Source organism: Canis lupus, chromosome 21, assembly GCF_011100685.1.
Source record: "Canis lupus familiaris isolate Mischka breed German Shepherd chromosome 21, alternate assembly UU_Cfam_GSD_1.0, whole genome shotgun sequence".
Lineage (NCBI taxonomy): Eukaryota > Metazoa > Chordata > Mammalia > Carnivora > Canidae > Canis > Canis lupus.
In genome coordinates this window covers 2,901,497-2,920,067 of record NC_049242.1, presented here as the reverse complement: position 1 = coordinate 2,920,067, position 18,571 = coordinate 2,901,497, and the positions used below count along the sequence as shown (strand labels likewise).

Genomic DNA, 18,571 nt, shown 5'->3' with positions numbered 1-18,571 from the left:
GTACTTTTACTGTACGATCCAGCAATCACATTCCTTGGTATTTATCTAAAGGAATTTCAAATTTTCGTCCAAACACATAACTTGCATATGGCTCTTTGTAGAAGCTTTATTCATAATTGCCAAAGCTTGGAAGCAACCACATATCCCTAGGTAGAGGAATGGGCAAACCATGTTACATTCATACAATGGAATATTATTCAAAGGTAAAATGAGCTATGTAGCCATCAAAAGACATGGGGGGGGGGGTGCTGCACCTGAATTTTTTGTTTGTTTGTTTTGTTTTGCACAATACCAGCCATTGGCTTCTTTATTGAGCACCAGATTTTCATCATGCGTCACTATAGGAGGGAGGTTTCAGATTCAACCAGACTCTGGCCCGTAGTCAGGAGAGATGTGGTGTGCCGAGGTATTCCTGTGCATAGAAACAGGCACATGGCTTCAAGAGCAGCAGAAGTTGACTATGGGCATCATCGTCTTCCTTGAAAGAGTAAAGGTAAGTGTCGTTCAACCCCAGAGAATTGAGGAGGCTCCATCCACAGGGGGAGGGCTTGGAGAGGTGGCCATGGTGTCTTCAGGGATGCTGCCCTGCAGCATCCAAAGATGGCATCCCATAGGCTTCATAGAGCAGATCAAGAAGCTGCTTCTTGGGGATCCCTGGGTGGCGCAGCGGTTCGGCGCCTGCCTTTGGCCCAGGGCGCGATCCTGGGGACCCGGGATCGAATCCCACGTCGGGCTCCCGGTGCATGGAGCCTGCTTCTCCCTCTGCCTGTGTCTCTGCCTCTCTCTCTGTGTGTGACATAAATAAATAAAAAGAAGCTGCTTCTTTTCATCTTCTGGGAGGAAACAAGACTTTGCCGCATTGAAGTTCAGTCTCTTAAATTCCTCCTCGGTGAAGTCCATGCCCTGTTTGGCCATCTGGTAATCCGTTTCCAGGGTGACTTGAAGATGAGTGGGTCATCCGTGTTGAGGGAGTAGGTAGCCTGGTCATTTTTGAGCCGAACCACCGCGTGCTCCGTGTCCGACTTCCAGGCGCCTGTGAGGTAGCTGGACCAGGGGCAGATCTCGAAGTGCATGTTTCCCTGCCGCAGCCTGGCATAAAGGGCCTCGTCCTCCAGCGTGTGGGTTAAGTGGGGCTCCATCCCAGGACCCTGGGATCATGACCTAAGCCGAAGGCAAGACATTTAACCAACTGAGTGCTTTGCCTTCAGCTCCCCCCTGCTTGTGTGTGCTCTTTCTTTCTTTCAAATAAATGAATAAAATATATTTTAAAAAACGACATGGAAGAAATTTAAATGCTTATTATTAAGTGAATTCAGCTAATATGGAAAAGCTATCTACTATAAGTTTCCAACTATATAATATTCTGGAACAGGCAAAACTATTACAGACAGTAAAAAGATACATGGTTGCCAGGATTAGGGGAGGAGAAAGATAACTAGGTATAGCACAGAAGGTTCTTATGCAGTGCAAATACTCTATATGTACTACAGTGACGCGTACGTGTTATTATAGATTTATCCAAACTCATGGAATGTACAACATCAAGAGGGAACCCTAATATAAACTATGATCTTTGAGTAATAATGATGTATCCATGTTGGTTCATTAATTGCAGCAAATGTAGAACTCTAGTGGAGAATATTGATCGGAGGAAGATTCTCCATGTGTTTGGGGCAAGGGATATATAAGACATCCCTGTACCTTTGTTCCAATTTTTCTGTGAACTTAAAACTGCTTTTAAGAAATCTAATAAGCATTTAATCAGTACAAGGGTTCTGATCCATCCATCAGATACTCTGCTAAGTGTTAGACTTTTGAAGACAAATAAAGCAAAACACTTCCTTTGATAGGTTCCCAGTCCAACAGTGAAAGAGAAATAAACAGAAAAGGAGAAAGAATTGAAGAAATCAATAAATGCAGTGAAATATTATTTTTTTAAAAATATTTATTTATTTATTTATTCATGATAGACATAGAGAGAGAGAGGCAAAGACACAGGAGGAGGGAGAAGCAGGCTCCATGCAGGGAGCCCAATGTGGGACTCCATCCTGGGTCTCCAGGATCAGGCCCTGGGCCGAAGGTGGCGCTAAACCGCTGAGCCACCCAGGGATCCCCTCAATGAAATATTATTACAAGAGCATAGAGCAATAGAACTTAGGTAATAACCTCAATGCAGTCTTATAAAATGAATTGTCGTAGAGGAGGGCTCCTTCCAGGAGGGAGCACAAAGGGAACTCCAGCATAGAGATGCTCAGTATCCTTTTAAGTATGAGAACTGCAAGTAGTGTGATGAGGCTGAGGAATGAAGTGTGACTGAGTAAAGAGGTAAGAGGAAAATCTCTGATTTGTGTGACAGATTAGTTGAGACTCTATCCTTACCAATAACTTTCATACTATTTTCAGACTCGAAACATCCCTCCCACTGAAATTTTTCAAACGCTTAACAGATAAATTGGTAAAGATGGAATACCCTATTTGAAGTGGAGTAATAAGGCTGAGATTCCATCGACTCCTCCATTTTCTTCTCTGGCCAAAAGGCCCTTCTTTTTGCCATCTCACCACCAGAACTGGAGTACCTTTCAACAATCTCTGCTATTTATAATGAGGACCCAGAGAACCTGGGAACCTATCAGAGGAAGTGTTTTGTCTACAGGAGGCCAAGACAGGAGGGTAGAACTATTATGGTGAGAAGGCTGAACTAAGTGTGGATGGAGAAGCGAGCTGCAATATATAGTGACTACTTTCTGAAGGCAGCAAAAGTTGCATTGCTTCTCTCATTAGAGCGCTTCAATCCAAAATGATACAAAGAATTTGTTGTGGCAAAAGTGACCTTATGTGACATTTCTTGTCACTCTGGATAGGTCTAACTATTTATCCCTCCTAACTTTGTATCAAATACACTATGAGTGTCACCTCAAAGGACCTAATAAACTATAGACCCATGTTCCCTAGGGACAAAGATTGCATCTAAGGAGACATGTCAAAGTAATTAAACCACTATAAACTGGCATCAAACCTTTAGGTAGTAAATATATAATACTTGACTATAGTCAAGCCTTGGCCTCCTGTGGACTTTTTCTCAGTTAAAGATACGAGCAAAAACTCAAAAAGCACTTGAAAAGAAAATGAAATGAAGCCTGAAATTGCAAGTGAAAATTTGGGGAAACATTGTAGAATATGTAATCTATGGAAATAATTTGAATACGCATTTTTAAAATAAGGAATACTAGAAATATTCTAAAGTAAGATTTTTTTTAAATCATAGAAGAGTTTTAATTAACCTTTTCTTCAATACCTGTTTACTACGCACCTACCAACTGCCAGATATTGAATGATGCTGATCTGACATAGATGAGTATGCTACTGCTCTAGATCCTCTGCTTGAAAGGCTTTCCTTCAGACAGCCATATTTACAGATCTCCTCTGATCTGGGTCTTATGTCATCTTTTCAGAGAGCTACTCTTTGACTCCTTTTTTATACAGTATCAATAACCACCCTACCCCACCAGTCCACATCACTCCTCATTGCCCTTAACCTGTTTATCTTCCTTCATGGTAATTGTCACCATCTGGCATTCTATATATTCACTTTGGCCTTTTTTTTTTTTTTGGTCTCTGTCCCTCCCCTCTATTCTGACAGCTGAGAGGAAGACCAAAGTTTCCTCCTTTCTGTGGTTATTCATTCCCCCTGGATTCTGGCTTTCACCCTCTTTCACACGGAAGCTTCACCCATGGATGGGTAGTTAGATAGTACAAGGGGAGATACAGAATAAAAGTAACTAAAGAATGAAAATTTAATATATTGGATTCGAAAAAAAATTAGGATCTACACAGTTACTTGGAAGGGAAAGTCATCTATTAAAAAAAAATGAAGTAGAAATATTTTAGTGGGTTCCCAGCCTCTCTTCTTTGCTAGATAAACAGACACATTTTGGTATATTCTCATAGTAATTTTCTTATTTTATATAAAAGATTAAAAAATCATTTTAAGTATTTTTTCTTTTGGATTGTGATTATCACAGAGGAATGAAAATTAAATCAATAATTAATTCCCATATTATTTCTAGTGATTTCAAGAAAAGCCCTATGTGGGACACAAAAAGTGCAAGATTTTGAGTACTAACTCTGGGATACTTGTATTAATAGAAATAATCTGATCTTGCAAGGTGGACAAGTTGGTACAAACTAAATTTCTTCATAAGTAACCACAGATGTTCCTACCCCATATACAGATATATTTGTTTAGGGAGTATGTTGGAAAAAATCATCCTAAATGCTTTATGTACAATGTATTAATGGTTTAAACTACTAGGAGAGTGAGAAAACTATCAGTTGGCTTTGTAGAAACAGATTGTCAGACTTAGTTACTACCATAAGAGTTTCATCTGCAGCAGGCATATTTTCTTTGCCCTGTGTTTCCATATTATCATTGTCTGCATTGTTCTAACTTAAATATTTTACTTTGGTAGATATTGACGTTAAGCCATTAATATATATATATTTTAGATACTATAAAAAATAAACTAGTGAAATAAAATACAAAACTCAATTGTTTTTAAAATATGCTCTTATAGGTCATAGTAGCATAAATGAAAATGTTTTCAGAACTAGATGTCATTTGGGGTGTCTGGGTGGCTCAGTCAGGTGGCTCAGTTAAGGTGTCTGACTACTTTGGCTTAGATCATGATCTCAGAGTTGTGGGATCCAGCCCTGAGTTGGGCTTTGTGCTCCCTGAGGAGTCTATTTCTTCCCCTCTCCTTTTGCCCCTCTTCCTGCTCATGCTCTCTCTCTAAAATAAATAAATAAATAAATAAATAAATAAATAAATAAATAAATAAATAAATCTAAAAAAGAAGAAAGAAAGAAAGAAAGAAAGAAAGAAAGAAAGAAGAAAGAAAGAAAGAAAGAAAGAAAGAAAGAAAGAAAGAAAGAAAGAAAAAGAAATAGATGCTGCTGAGAGTGTGATTAATTGAATGAGTGTACCCTAATATATTTTCATGTTTCCATCTATACATACCTTTAATTATTCTTGACTAATTATTGAAATATCATGTGAAAACTTCTGGTACTTACTTAAATCTAGTATCACACATTAAATATAATCCAATAGTTTTTTAATTAAAATTATTTTTATATTTAATGCATGTATACATTTTCAAAAACCAAATAATGTTACTATATTTAAAATGAAAAAAATACTATAGCCATAATGCTTCAATATAAGAATATCATTATTCTTATTTCCTATTTTAATTTGTCTTTTCTTTTGAAAATTACTAACACATATTTCTAAATAATATGTCTGTGTTATTGATTTTTCAAGGTTAGTAATTATAAATTGTTTCATAATAAACAAGTTGATAGTGTGGTATTAGGTCCTCCTACATACATTTTTTTCTGCTCTATACCCATAATATAAATTCATACCATATTTCTAAATAAATATTTAACATTTACATCAATATTAGGAAATACTTTCTCTAACTGTCTTATTTCACTTAGCATTATACTCTCTAGCTCCATCCATGTCCTTGCAAATAGTAAGATTTCACTCTCTGTATAACTGAATAATAGTCCATTATATATGTACTACTTCTTCATTCATCAATCAATGGACATTTGGGCTGCTTTTATATCTTGGCTATTGTAAATAATGCTGCTATAAACACAGGGATGCATGTATCCCTTTGAATTAGTATTTTTGTATTCTTTGGGTAAATACCCAGTGCAATTCCTTGATTGTAGGGTAGTTTTATCTTTAACTTTTGAGGACATCCATACTGTTTTTTACAACTGCACCAGTTTGTTTTTCTATCAACTGTGCACAAGTGTTCCTTTTTCGCCACATCCTCATCAATACATGTTGTTTTTGTGTTTTTGATTTTAGTCATTTTGACAGGTGTGAGGTGGTACCTCATTATAGTTTTGATTTGCACTTTCCGATGATGAATGATGTTGAGTATCTTTTCATATGTCTGTTGGCCATCTATATATCTTCTTTGTAAAAATGTCTGTTCATGTCTTCTGCCCATTTTTAATTGGATTATGTGGTTTTTGGGTGTTGAATTGTATAAGTTATTTGTATATTTTGGATACTAACACTTTATTGGATATATCATTTGCAAATATCTTCTTCCATTCCATAGGTTGCCTTTTAGTTTTTTCAATTGTTCTTAAGAATCAAAACAAATAGCAAATGGAGAAAAAGAGAGAGAGAGAAAACAAGAAACAGATCTTTTTAGAAATTTTATCTGAATTTTGTTAATTATCATAGAAAAAAACAAAAAAAGCTTAAAATAAAAGAGCTCAATTTAAATGACACTGTACAAATACTTGTTCCAAATCCAATTCTAAATCTTATAAATTGCATTTTTAATTAGGTTCTGGAAAACATAATAATGGGCTCAACTGTCGACTGTCATTTCTTCCAAATTTTTATTTAAATTTTAACTTTTTAAAAATTTATTTATTTATTCATTCAGAGAGAGAGAGAGAGAGAGGCAGAGACACAGGCAGAGGGAGAAGCGGGCTCCATGCAGGAAGCCCGATGGGGACTCGATCCGGGGTCTCCAGGATCAGGCCCTGGGTTACAGGCGGCGCTAAACTGCTGCGCCACCAGGGCCGCCCTAAATTTTAATTAACTTATAGTGCAATATTGATTTCCTGAATAGAATTTAGTGATTCATCACTTACTTATAACAACACCCAATGCTTATCAAAAAAAGTGCCCTCCATATTACCCATCAACCACTTAGCCCATCCCTGTCAACCCTCAGTTTGTTCTCTATTGTTGAGGTCTTTTATGGTTTCCTAGACTCAACTATAGAGAGCAAACTGGTAATTACTAGTGGGGAGGTGGGTGAGGGAATGGGTTAAATAGGTGATGGGATTAAGAAATGCACTTGTCCTGATGAGCACTGGGTGATGTATGGGATTGTATATCATACATCTGAAACTAATAAAACATTGACTGTTAAGTAACTGGAATTAAAATGGAAACATAAAAACAGATTCAAAGATACTGTTTATAACTTTTTTTTTACTGTTTATAACTTGTATAATATTTTTCTTTGATAATTAATAATACACTTTGGTTGCATTTTTTAAACCATAATTTACTTCTAGCATATTCAGGCAGTGAGATAAATATTTTTCTCCTCCTATCCGTCTCCCTCATTCTTTCTCATCCTCTCTCTTCTTTTCTCTCTTTTTAACACATACTATCTGGGAATCTCAGTCCTTCTGCTCCTATTTCAATGGACTTACTGTCTTTTATGCTTCTTTCACTGTTTACTTCTTGGCCCTTAATCAACATCTTTCTATTCTTTTGAAGCCCATATTTTTTGGATCTCCTGCAGTCTCCTGTTACTCTTTTAACTCTCTGGCTTTGAAAAGTATAATTTTCAGAACTTCTGAATGAGGTAGCATGGTAGGTTCCCCCTAGGAACATAATGGTCTCATATTTTCCATCCTTACCTTTGATGGATATAAAATCGGTGTATAATTTAAGTTGAGAATCATTCTCCTTCAGCATTTGCTTTTTGGAGAATTTTGTTGATTGCTTGGTGTTTGTTTACATTGCTTTTGATTGTTGTCTATTGTTTCTTTAGTCTGCTACTTGTCAGTTTTCTTGTCATTTGCTTTTTTGATGAATGGTTCTTGGTGGTTTTAAAAAATGTTTTCTGAGTCATCTTATGTTTCCAGTATAATATGTTCTTTGATTATATTATTGATGTTATTTTTTTCTTCTACTGTCTCCATTATCATTGTTACCTCTATATAATTACATTTTAAGGTTTTATTTTTATTTTTTGTTTGCTTGTTTGTATTTTAGATTTTTTGTTGAAAGCTCTCTAAACACGTTGGGGCTTGACAATTCACATACCTCTCTAAGGAATGAATTGATAGAGATAACTTTTCAATTTGGAATCTTTTCTTCTTTTCTCTTTAAATCTGAAAAAAAATACTCCAATCACTTAGCTCGAGTCATAATCCAGGCTACTAGTGTTCCTATAGTTAGAGAGGGAAAACAGAGAGGGTGAAATTTTCTAAATAATCAATATATAAATATTCACTTAGCCTCCTGTTTTTAGGACAGTTGCTCACTTCTGCTTTCAGCAGTATTTTGTATTGGAAATATCTGCTTCAATCTCACAAGAATCCAGAATTCTGTTTTCCTTGGGATAGGGAAGGAGCAATCAATTTATGACAAACATTGGAAAAGGGAATTTGAATGCTAATTGTTCTTTAAAATAGATTTTAAAAGGTGTTTCTATTTAAAGCAACACCTCAAATCCTATCTTCTTAATTCTTTAACCTTGCAAAATGACTGTTTTGGAAGTGCAATGTCAGTTATCAATCACCATTTGCTTTACATCATCCTTTTTTTTTAATATTTCATCTTAAGTTGTCTATGTTGCTTAATTCTTTGTTCTTTGAAGGTTGAAAGGTCATAACATTAACTCTCAAAATGCCACAGAGTAGATTTTGGCAAAAAATCCATAATAACTGATGATCATTTGTTATTTTTTTCTTCCCAAAAGTTTAAAATGACTAGTATTTTTAAAATAATTTCCTTGACCACTTGAATTAACCAAGAAAACAATGACTGACTCCATCTTAGTCTCCAATCATAAAAAAATTATCAATAAAACAATAGAAAGTTATAAAAATAATCTAGTGATTAATGAGAAGAAATAATATATTTGAGAAAACCAGAGTAGGAATAAATATGAACAAACATCAGTTTGTATACAATGAATTATCTCTAAATATGAAAAAAGATGAGAACAACTGGTGTTTGAATGACTTTGAAACCAATTTTTGTCTTTGCTCAATCAGAGAAACTCACTTTTTCATTGAAGCATTTTTAATTAAGAATATAACTATTATAGTCCTCTATAAGGTCTTCCTGGTCAAAACGGGCAAACAGTTAAAGCAGGATCTGATATACCTCCTACAACTCTCCATTAAGTTATACATTAAATGTACAGAAAATTGGAAGGGTACTAGTACCCTCTCAATACAAAAGAAATAAGCTACAATCTCACATTATAAATCCAAAAATTCAGTGAATAATTAATCTTTTTTTTTTTTTTTTTTTTTTGGTTCTTGGATAAACCCGAGAAAGATAATGGTAAGTGAAACATATCTATCCTTTCATTGCTGGTCTCCCCAGAAGACAGACACAGTGTATGTAAACGCAGGTGTTATTAGAGTAATAAGACGCTGATTATATGATGTAGTAGGGGAGCAAAGAAAGCTAATTCAGTTTGTGAAGGAGTCTCCTTGAGGAAAGGTTGGTCAAACTGAGATTTTATACATGAAACATGTTAAACTTCTCATCATTTGAATTTAAAAATGTTCATATGGCCATACTATAAATTGAATCTAGAATAATGATTAGAAATGAGTAAGATTTATCTAGATAAGATAGTACAAGCAGTGAGAAGAAAATTGTGTGAACAGTGATGCAAGACTGAGGATGAGATTTTTGCTGCCTCGAACTTGGAATATAGAAATATATTGAACATAAAATTAAAAATTGTACTGTCTCAGGGATGATTTAACCGGCTTCTGACCCTCCATCATCAAGCAGGGCATTGCTTTCCCATGCATTTTTGGATTATAACTCCTAGTGACGTGGAAATGTTGGGCTTCAGAGCAAGTGGTCAAGAAAGAATTCTTGAAAAATCTTTGGTGCAAAAAGGGTGGTTTTATGAAAGCAAAGGAAGAGGATCCATGGGAAGAAAGAGTTGCACTGGGGTTGTGTGGAGTGACTGATTATATACTTTCAAGTTGGAAGGGGGTTAGGGACAGCAGAAGCCTCCAAAGAATTTTGGGAACAGAGGGCTCACTATTGTTAGGAAAAGGACATTTATTACTATTTAGTAAACCCTCAGTCATGAGACCTTTCAGATGAATAGCAGTGGGCCATCTGCATGGAGGATGATTACTAACATATATCTTGGGGGTAAAAGACAAAAGAAATTTCCAAAAGAATTTCTATATAAGTAAACTCACAGGATCCTGGGGGTTCAGGATGTTAAGCTAAGCTTGCCTTTGCCCTTAGTAAAGTGTCAACTTCAAAGCAGCTAAGATCCCAGAAGAAGGTCACTCTGCCTGTGTTAAGGACTTGTCAACAGTCTATAAGTAGTAAGGACATTTAATTTTTTTTCTTTTGCCTTTGTTCTTCAAATCTCTAGAAAGTAGTATAGGAAAAAAATCTTATATCCTGTGATCTTGGATGCTTGATACAAGTAAAAAAAAAAAAGAAGCTTTTATGCTAAAACGTATGATCTCCTGTATTTACTAAGTTTGAAAAAGTTTTCTTCTAGAATGATAATAAGAATAATAATTTTTAAAAAGCAACTGAAGAAATTTCCTTGGTATCTTCCCAAAGAGGGCAAAAGAAATGGTTTCTATGAAATAGAAATGGGTGAGTAAAAAGTTAAAAGGATGAAATGATAGCAGAGATACAGAAAGAGTGGGTGGACACTATGAAAACATTGTTGTGCCTAAATAGGGTGTTTCGATTGGATGGGAGCACCCAAATGTGTGGCAACGATCAAGTGGGAGTCAGTGGCACAGGCAGTGAAAAAAATCACCTGAAGCAGAACAAAGGAGAGAATTTATTGAAGACACTGAAAGGGAGCATCAGGCAGGATGCAGAGAAGAGACAATCTGTCAGGAGGCAGTAGGTGAGGGTTGTTTTTAAAGGGGGGGGGTGATGAGGAGCTGTGGCAACATATGGAATTCTCCCTTTTTTGTTCCTACTTGTAAGTAACCCATTATCAGTCAGGACCTATGACTATTTCTGGGTGGGTTGCCAGATGGGCCTGTCTGTGTTAAACCAAGTGGTTACTGTGATTCTTTCTTCATTCTATTGCTCAAGCCTGTTTGCCTAAAAGTACCCTCTACAATTATCAAAAAATATCAAAAATTTTAAAAAGATTATGATAGAGCATTAAATTATCTAAGCAGTGGAAAATTTCAAGAATGTTATAAAGTAAAAACAAACAACAACAAACTGAGAAAAAGTTTAAAATGGATAAAAAACAGACCCTAAAACAACAGTAATATTATATATTGTTAATTCATAACTGAAGCTGTTTTTTTCTTAAGAATATTTCTCAATCTGCAAATCCCAAAGTCTCCAAGTTTCAAGCAACTTTTTGAATCTCAAGGTTAAGTAAAATTTCTGACAAGCATACAAATAGAAAGACAGGCTATTTGTAATGGATAAAATCAGACCAAATTCCAAATTCTTACATAATCACTGCTAATATGTTGACTAGCTTATATGTATGTTAGGTATTATGTTAAGTATTTTAGGCAAATACCTCAAATATTAACTCATCAACTAGGTGCAAAACCATAAAGTTGATACCCTCATTAAACTCATGTAACAATTCAAAATAAAGATAAGTTAAGTGACTTAGTCACATAGAACAAGTATTTAATTAATCTAAGATTTGAACAAAGGATTCTATCTCAAAAGTACATGTAACTAACAAGAATATCTTAATCAAAGAGGTGAATTCCAGAAGTGAAATGAACAAAATTTCCTGTGCATGGTAGAGAGAAGGGAGAGATTATTGTGATTCACATAATCTACATTTAACAATAGAAAGACATTTAAGTTATGAAAACATTAAGAAAAAATATTTATCTTTAAAGATATTTATCTTCCTGGGAGGAGGATTGATGATGCAGTCTTAAGTCAAGATAAGTTAAAATTAAGAAATTTGTATTGTAAAAGTAGTGATGTAGAGAACAAAGGCAAAAGGAAATGTAAATAAAATTAAATGTCCTTGTAACTTGCAGCCAATTGACAAATACTTGAGGTAGCAGAGTAGGACATTGCTCCAGGGACTCCCAATCTTAATATTGATGCCTTGCTAAGAAGAAAAAGCAACCATAACTTGACAATAGTCAGGCCTCCAGAATCCTGGAAGTCTTCTTTAACATATGAAAATCAGGATCCCTGGGTGGCTCAGTGGTTTAGTGCCTGCCTTCAGCCTGGGACATGATCCTGGAGACCTGAAATCCAGTCCCACATTGGGCAAGTTGCATAGAGCCTGCTTCTCTCTCTGTCTCTCTCTCTCTCTCTCTCTCACTCATTCTCTTTCTGTCTCAAATAAATAAATAAATAAATAAATAAATAAATAAATAAATAAATAAAAAATAAAATCTTAACAATTTTTGGAGTCTTAAAAAATATTCCAAAAATCATTTCGGAAACTTCCCTTATCTTTACCTCTAGCGACTCCAGAGTGTATAATCAATTGCTCTTCACAATCTCAGGGCAACTCTTTCTGTCTGGGGTCTTGTTCCTTTGCTATAATAAAAATACCTTTTTGCACCGAAAAACTTCTCAAGAATTATCTTGACTGCGCTTGGACCCAAACATCATATCACATCAATAGCGTAATTACTGGGGGGTGGAGCAAGATACTGGAGGAGTAGGGTCCCCAAGTCATCTGTCCCCACCAACTTACCTAGATAACTTTCAAATCATCCTGAAAACCTACAAATTTGGCCTGAGATTTAAAGAGAGAACAGCTGGAATACTACAGAGAGAAGAGTTCGCGCTTCTAACAAGGTAGGAAGATGGAAAAAATAAATAAATAAAAAATAATCCAGTGGGGGAGAGGCCCCCACGAGGAGCTGGGCTAAGTCCGGGTGGCAGAAGCAGAAACTTTAACAATCTTCCTGGAAGGAAAGGCGCTCATAGGGAACTCGGGCAGGATGCCAGGAGGGGCAGTGGAGGCCCCAGGTTCCCAGAGTCACTAACAGAGGAAGTGCACCCCAGGGGAGAATACACCGCACACCGCGGGCCTAGCGCCGTAAAGGGCTGGGGTGCGCGCCCAAAGGGGCCTCGGGAGCAGCTCAGGTGGCGGCTCCAGGCGAGGGGGGCTGCATGGCCCCAGGAGCGTGATTCTAGCAGCACAGGACCCAGATCCCAGGGCCCTGGGGAACACAGCCCAGGATCTGGTGCTCTCGCCTAGACAGGAGGAGGCAGGGAGGTCATGGGCACTGAGGATGCTCCTGCCACTGGGCGCCCCAAGTTGTGCAGATCAGTGCCCCCCGCCCCCAGAGCATCCAGGCCCCTGCAGACTGGGAGACTGCGGTAATTACTGAGGAAGCTGATCCAGGGCTGGAAGGCTGGCTGCCGCCAGTGTTGTTGTTCCTCCTGGTGTACCCTGTGCCTGTGATGGAGCGGGGCCACCAGGGAACAGAGGCCTCACAGGATAAGCAGCTCCCACTGAGCTGAGCAACTGGCAAGGGGCAGGGCAGCTCTCCCACGTGCACACACCTGAGAATCAGCACAGGAGGCCCCACCAACAGAAGACCCACTGGGGGGACAGGGAAAGAGCAAGTTCTTTACCAGGGAGCACTGGAAAGCTCCAGGGGAAGTCGAGGGATTTACAGTATATAGAACCAGAGGATACCCCTCCTTGTTTTTGTTTTTGTTTTTGTTTTTGTTTTTGGTTCATTTTTTTTCCTTTTTCCCTTTTTTTCCTTCTTTTTTTCCTTCCTTTATCCAATACAACTTGTTTTTAGCTACTCTGTACTGAGCAAAATGACTAGAAAGAAGAACTCACCACATAAGAAAGAATCAGAAACAATACTCTCTCCCACAGAGTTACAGAATTTGGATTATAATTCGATGTCAGAAGCCAATTCAGAAGCACAATTATAAAGCTACTGGTGGCTCTGAAAAAAGCATAAAGGAGTAAAGAGACTTCATGACTGCAGAATTTATATCTAATCAGGCCAAAATTAAAAATCAATTAAATGAGATGCAATCCAAACTGGAGATCCTAACGATGAGGGTTAGGGAGGTAGAAGAACAAGTGAGTAACATACAAGACAGAGGATGGCAAGGAAGGAAACTAAGGAAAAAAGAGAAAAACAGAAGATCATGAGGAAAGGTTAAGGAAAATAAATGACAGCCTCAGAAGGAAAAATCTACATTTAATTGGGGTTCCAGAGGGCACCAAAAGGGACAGAGGAGCAGAAAGTGTATTTGAACAAATCATAAATGAGAACTTCCCTAACTTGGGGAGGGAAACAGGCATTCAGACCCAGGAGATAGAAAGATCACCCCCTAAAATCAATAAAAACTGTTCAACACCCCAACATTTAGTAGTGAAACTGGCAAATTCAAAGACAAAGAGAAAATCCTTAAGCAGCAAGAGATAAGAGATCCCTAACCTTTATGGGGAGAAGTATTAGGTTAACAGCAGACTCTCCACAGAGACCTGGCGGGCCAGAAAGGGCTGGCAGGATATATATAAATGAGAAGAACATGCAGCCAAAAATACTCTATCTAGCAAGGCTCTCATTCAGAATAGAAGGAGAGATAAAGAGCTTCCAAGATAGGCAGGAAATGAAAGAATATGTGACCTCCAAACCAGCTCTGCAAGAAATATTAAAAGGGACTCTGTAAAAGAAAGAGGAAGTACAAAAAAAAAAAAACAACAATCCACAAACAGGGACTGAATAGGTACTATGATGACACTAACTTCATATCTTTCAATAGTAACTCTGAACATGCCTGGGCTTAAAGATCCCATCAAAAGACACAGGGTTTCGGACTGGATAAAAAAGCAAGGCCCATCTATTTGCTGTGTAAAAGAGATTCATTTTAGACCTAAATACACGTACAACCAGAAAATGAAAGGTTGGAGAATCGTTTACCATTCAAATGGTCTTCAAACAAAAGCAGGGGTAGCAATTCTCATATCAGATAAATTAAAGTTTATCCCAAAGACTGTAGTAAGAGATGAAGAGGGACACTATATCATACCTAAAGGATCTATCCAACAAGAATACCTAATAATCATGAATATTTATGCCCCTAATGTGGGAGCTGCCAAGTATATCAATCAATTAATAACAGAAGATAAACATACTTAGATAATAATACACTTATACTGGGAGACTTCAACAGGTGCTTTCTATAAATGGCAGATATTCTAAGCACAACATCTCCAAAGAAACGAGAGCTTTAGATGATACACTGGGCCAGATAGATTTCACAGAAATCTACAGAACTTTACATCCAAACACAACTGAATACACATTCTTCTCAAATGCACATGGAACTTTCTCCAGAATAGACCACATACTGGGTCACAAATCAGTTCTTAACCAATACCAAAAGACTAGGGTTGTCCCCTGAATATTTTCACGCCATAAAGCTTTGAAAATGGAACTACACATGAAGAAGAATTTTGGAAGAAATTCAAACATGTGGAGATTAAAAAGCATCCTGCTAAAAAATGAAAGGGTCAACCAGGAAAATAGAGAGGGATTAAAAAGATTCATGGGGACTAATGAAAATGAAGATACAAACATTAAAATCTTTGGGATATACCAAAAGCAGTCCAGGGAGGGAAATACATTGCAATACAAGCATCCCTCAAAAACTGGAAAAGTGCAAATACACAAGCTGACCTTCAACCTAAAGGAACTGGAGAAAGAAAAGGAAATAAAACTTACACCCAGCAGAAAAAGAGAGTTAATAAAGAGTAGAGGAGAACTAAATGAAATAGAGACCAGAAGAACTGTGGAACAGATAAAAAAAAAAAAAACCAGAAGCTGGTTCTTTGAAAGAATTAATAAGATAGATAAACCATTAGCCAGTTTTATTAAAAACAAAAGAGAAAACACTCAAATTAATAAAATCACAAATGTAAAAGGAGAGATCACAATCAATACCAAGGAAATACAAACGATCTTAAAAACATATTATGAGTGGCTATATGCCAAAAAATTAGGCAATCTAGAAGAAATGGATGCATCAGGAAAACCACAAACCACCAAAACTGGAACAGGAAGAAATAGAAAACTTGAACAGGCTGATAACCAGGGAGGAAATTGAAGCAGTCATCAAAAACCTCCCAAGACACAAAAATCCTGGGCCAGATGGCTTCCCAGGGGAATTCTATCAAAGTTTAAAAAAGAAACAATACCTATTCTACTAAGCTGTTCAGAAAGATAGAAAGAGACGGAATACTTCCAAACTCATTTTATCAGGCCAGCTTCACCTTAATTCCAAAACCTGACAATGACCCCACCAAAAAGAATTATGGACCAATATCCCTAATGAACACAGATGCAAAAATTCTCAACAAGATACTAGCCAATAGGATCCAACAGTACATTAAGAGAATTATCCACCATGACCAAATAGGGTTTATCCCCAGCAAGCAAGGCTGGTTCAACCCTCATAAGGCAATCAATGTGATAGATAATATCAACAAGAGATAAAACAAGAACCATAGGATCCCCTCAATAGATGCAGAGAAAGCATTTGACAAAATACAGCATCCATTCCTGATCAAAACTCTTCAGAGTGTAGGGATAAAGGGAACCTTCCTCAGCATCTTAAAAGCCATCTACAAAAAGCCCACAGCAAATATCATTCTCAATGGGGAAGCACTGGGAGCCTTTCCCCTAAGATCAGGAACACGATGGGGATGTCCACTCTCACCACTGCTATTCAACATAGTACTAGAAGTCCTAGCCTCAGCAATCAGGCAACAAAAAGAAATAAAAGGTATTCAAATTGGCAAAGAAGTCAAACTCTCCCTCTCTGCAGATGACATGAAACTGTACATAGAAAACCCAAAAGATTTCACCCCAAGATTGCTAGAACTCAAACAGCAATTCGGCAGTGTGGCAGGATACAAAATCAATGCCCAGAAATCAGTGGCATTTCTATACACTAAAAATGAGACTGAAGAAAGAGAAATTAAGGAGCAATCCCATCTACAATTGCACCCAAAGCGTAAGATCCTGAGGAATAAACCTAACCAAAGAGGTAAAGGATCTATACCCTAAAAATGACAGAACACTTCTGAAAGAAATTGAGGAAGACACAAAGAGATGAAAAAAATATTCCATGCTCATGGATTAGAAGAATTAATATTGTGAAAATGTCTATGCTACCCAGGGCACTGTACACATTTACTGCAATCTTTATCAACATACCATGAATTTTCCTCAGATTTGGAATGAATAATCTTAAGATTTGTATGGAATCAGAAGAGCCTGAATAGCCAGAGGAATATTGAAAAAGAAAACCAATTCCAGGGGAATCACAGTGGTGATGGATTTCAAGCTACAAAGCTGTGATCATCAAGACAATGTGGTACCTACACAAAAACAGACACATAGATCAATGGGACAAAATAGAGAACCCAGAAATGGGCCCTTAACTCTATGGTCAACTAATATTTGACAAAGCAGGAAAGACCATCCACTGGAAAAAGGACAGTCTCTTCAATAAATGGTGCTGGGAAATTGGACATCCACATGCAGAAGAATGAAACTAGACCACTCTCTTTCACCATACACAAAGATAAACTCAAAATGGATGAAAGATCTAAATGTGAGACAAGAATCCATCAAAATCCCAGGGGAGAACACAGTCGACACCCTTTTTGAGCTTGGCCACAGTAACTTCTTACAGGATACATCTATGAAGGCAAGGGAAAGAAAAGTAAAAATGAACTATTGGGACTTAATCAGGATAAAAAGTTTCTGCACAGCAAAGGAAACAGTCAACAAAACTAAAAGACAACCTACAGAATGGGAGAAGATATTTGCAAAAGACATATCATATAAAGGGCTAGTATCCGAGATCTACAAAGAACTTATCAAATTCAACACCCAAGAAACTAACAATTAAATCATAAAAGGGCAGAAGACATGAACAGAAATTGCTCCAAAGAAGACATAGACATGGCCAACAAGCATATGAGAAAATGCTCCTCATCACTTGCCATCAGGGAAATACAAATCAAAACCACAATGAGATCCCACCTCACACTAGTGAGATTGGTGAAAATTAACAAGGCAGGAAACAACAAATGTTGGAGAGGATGTGGAGAAAGGAGAATGCTCTTTCACTGTTGCTGGGAATGTGATCTAGTGCAGCCACTCTGGAAAACTGTGTGAAGGTTCCTGAAGAAGTTAAAAATAGACCTGCCCTACGACCCAGCAATTGCATTATTGGGTACTTATCCCAAAGATACAGATGTAATGGAACGCTTGCCCCCTCAATGTTCACTGCAGCAATGTCCACAATAGCCAAACTGTGGAAGGAGCCTCGGTGTCCATTGACAGTTCAATGGATAAAGAAGATGTGGCCTATAAATACAATGGAATATTACTCAGCCTTCAGAAAGGACAGATAACCACCATTTGCTTTGATGTGGATAGACCGGAATGATGCTGAGTGAAGTAATCAGTCAGAGGACAGTCATCATATGGTTTTACTCATGCAGGGAATATAAGAAACAGTGAAAGGGATTATAAGGGGATAGAGTTGAACTGAGTGGGAAAAACTAGAGAGGAAGACAAACCATGAGAAAACTCCTAACCCTGGGAAATGAACAAAGGTTAGTGGAAGAGGCGGTGGATGAGAGGATGGGGTGACTGGATGATGGGCACTGAGGACGGCCCCAGTAGGATGAGCACTTGGTGTTATGTGTTGGCAAATTGAATTTACATTAAAAAAATGTAAAAACAAAACAGTAAAGGTGGGTAGCCAAAC

The 18,571-nt window shown here is 37.3% G+C and overlaps 1 pseudogene; it reads right to left on the bottom strand.

Moving 5' to 3' along the window:
* Positions 1 to 323: 323 nt before the first annotated feature.
* LOC119864917 lies at positions 324 to 1,139 on the bottom strand (annotated as a pseudogene).
* Positions 1,140 to 18,571: the final 17,432 nt, after the last annotated feature.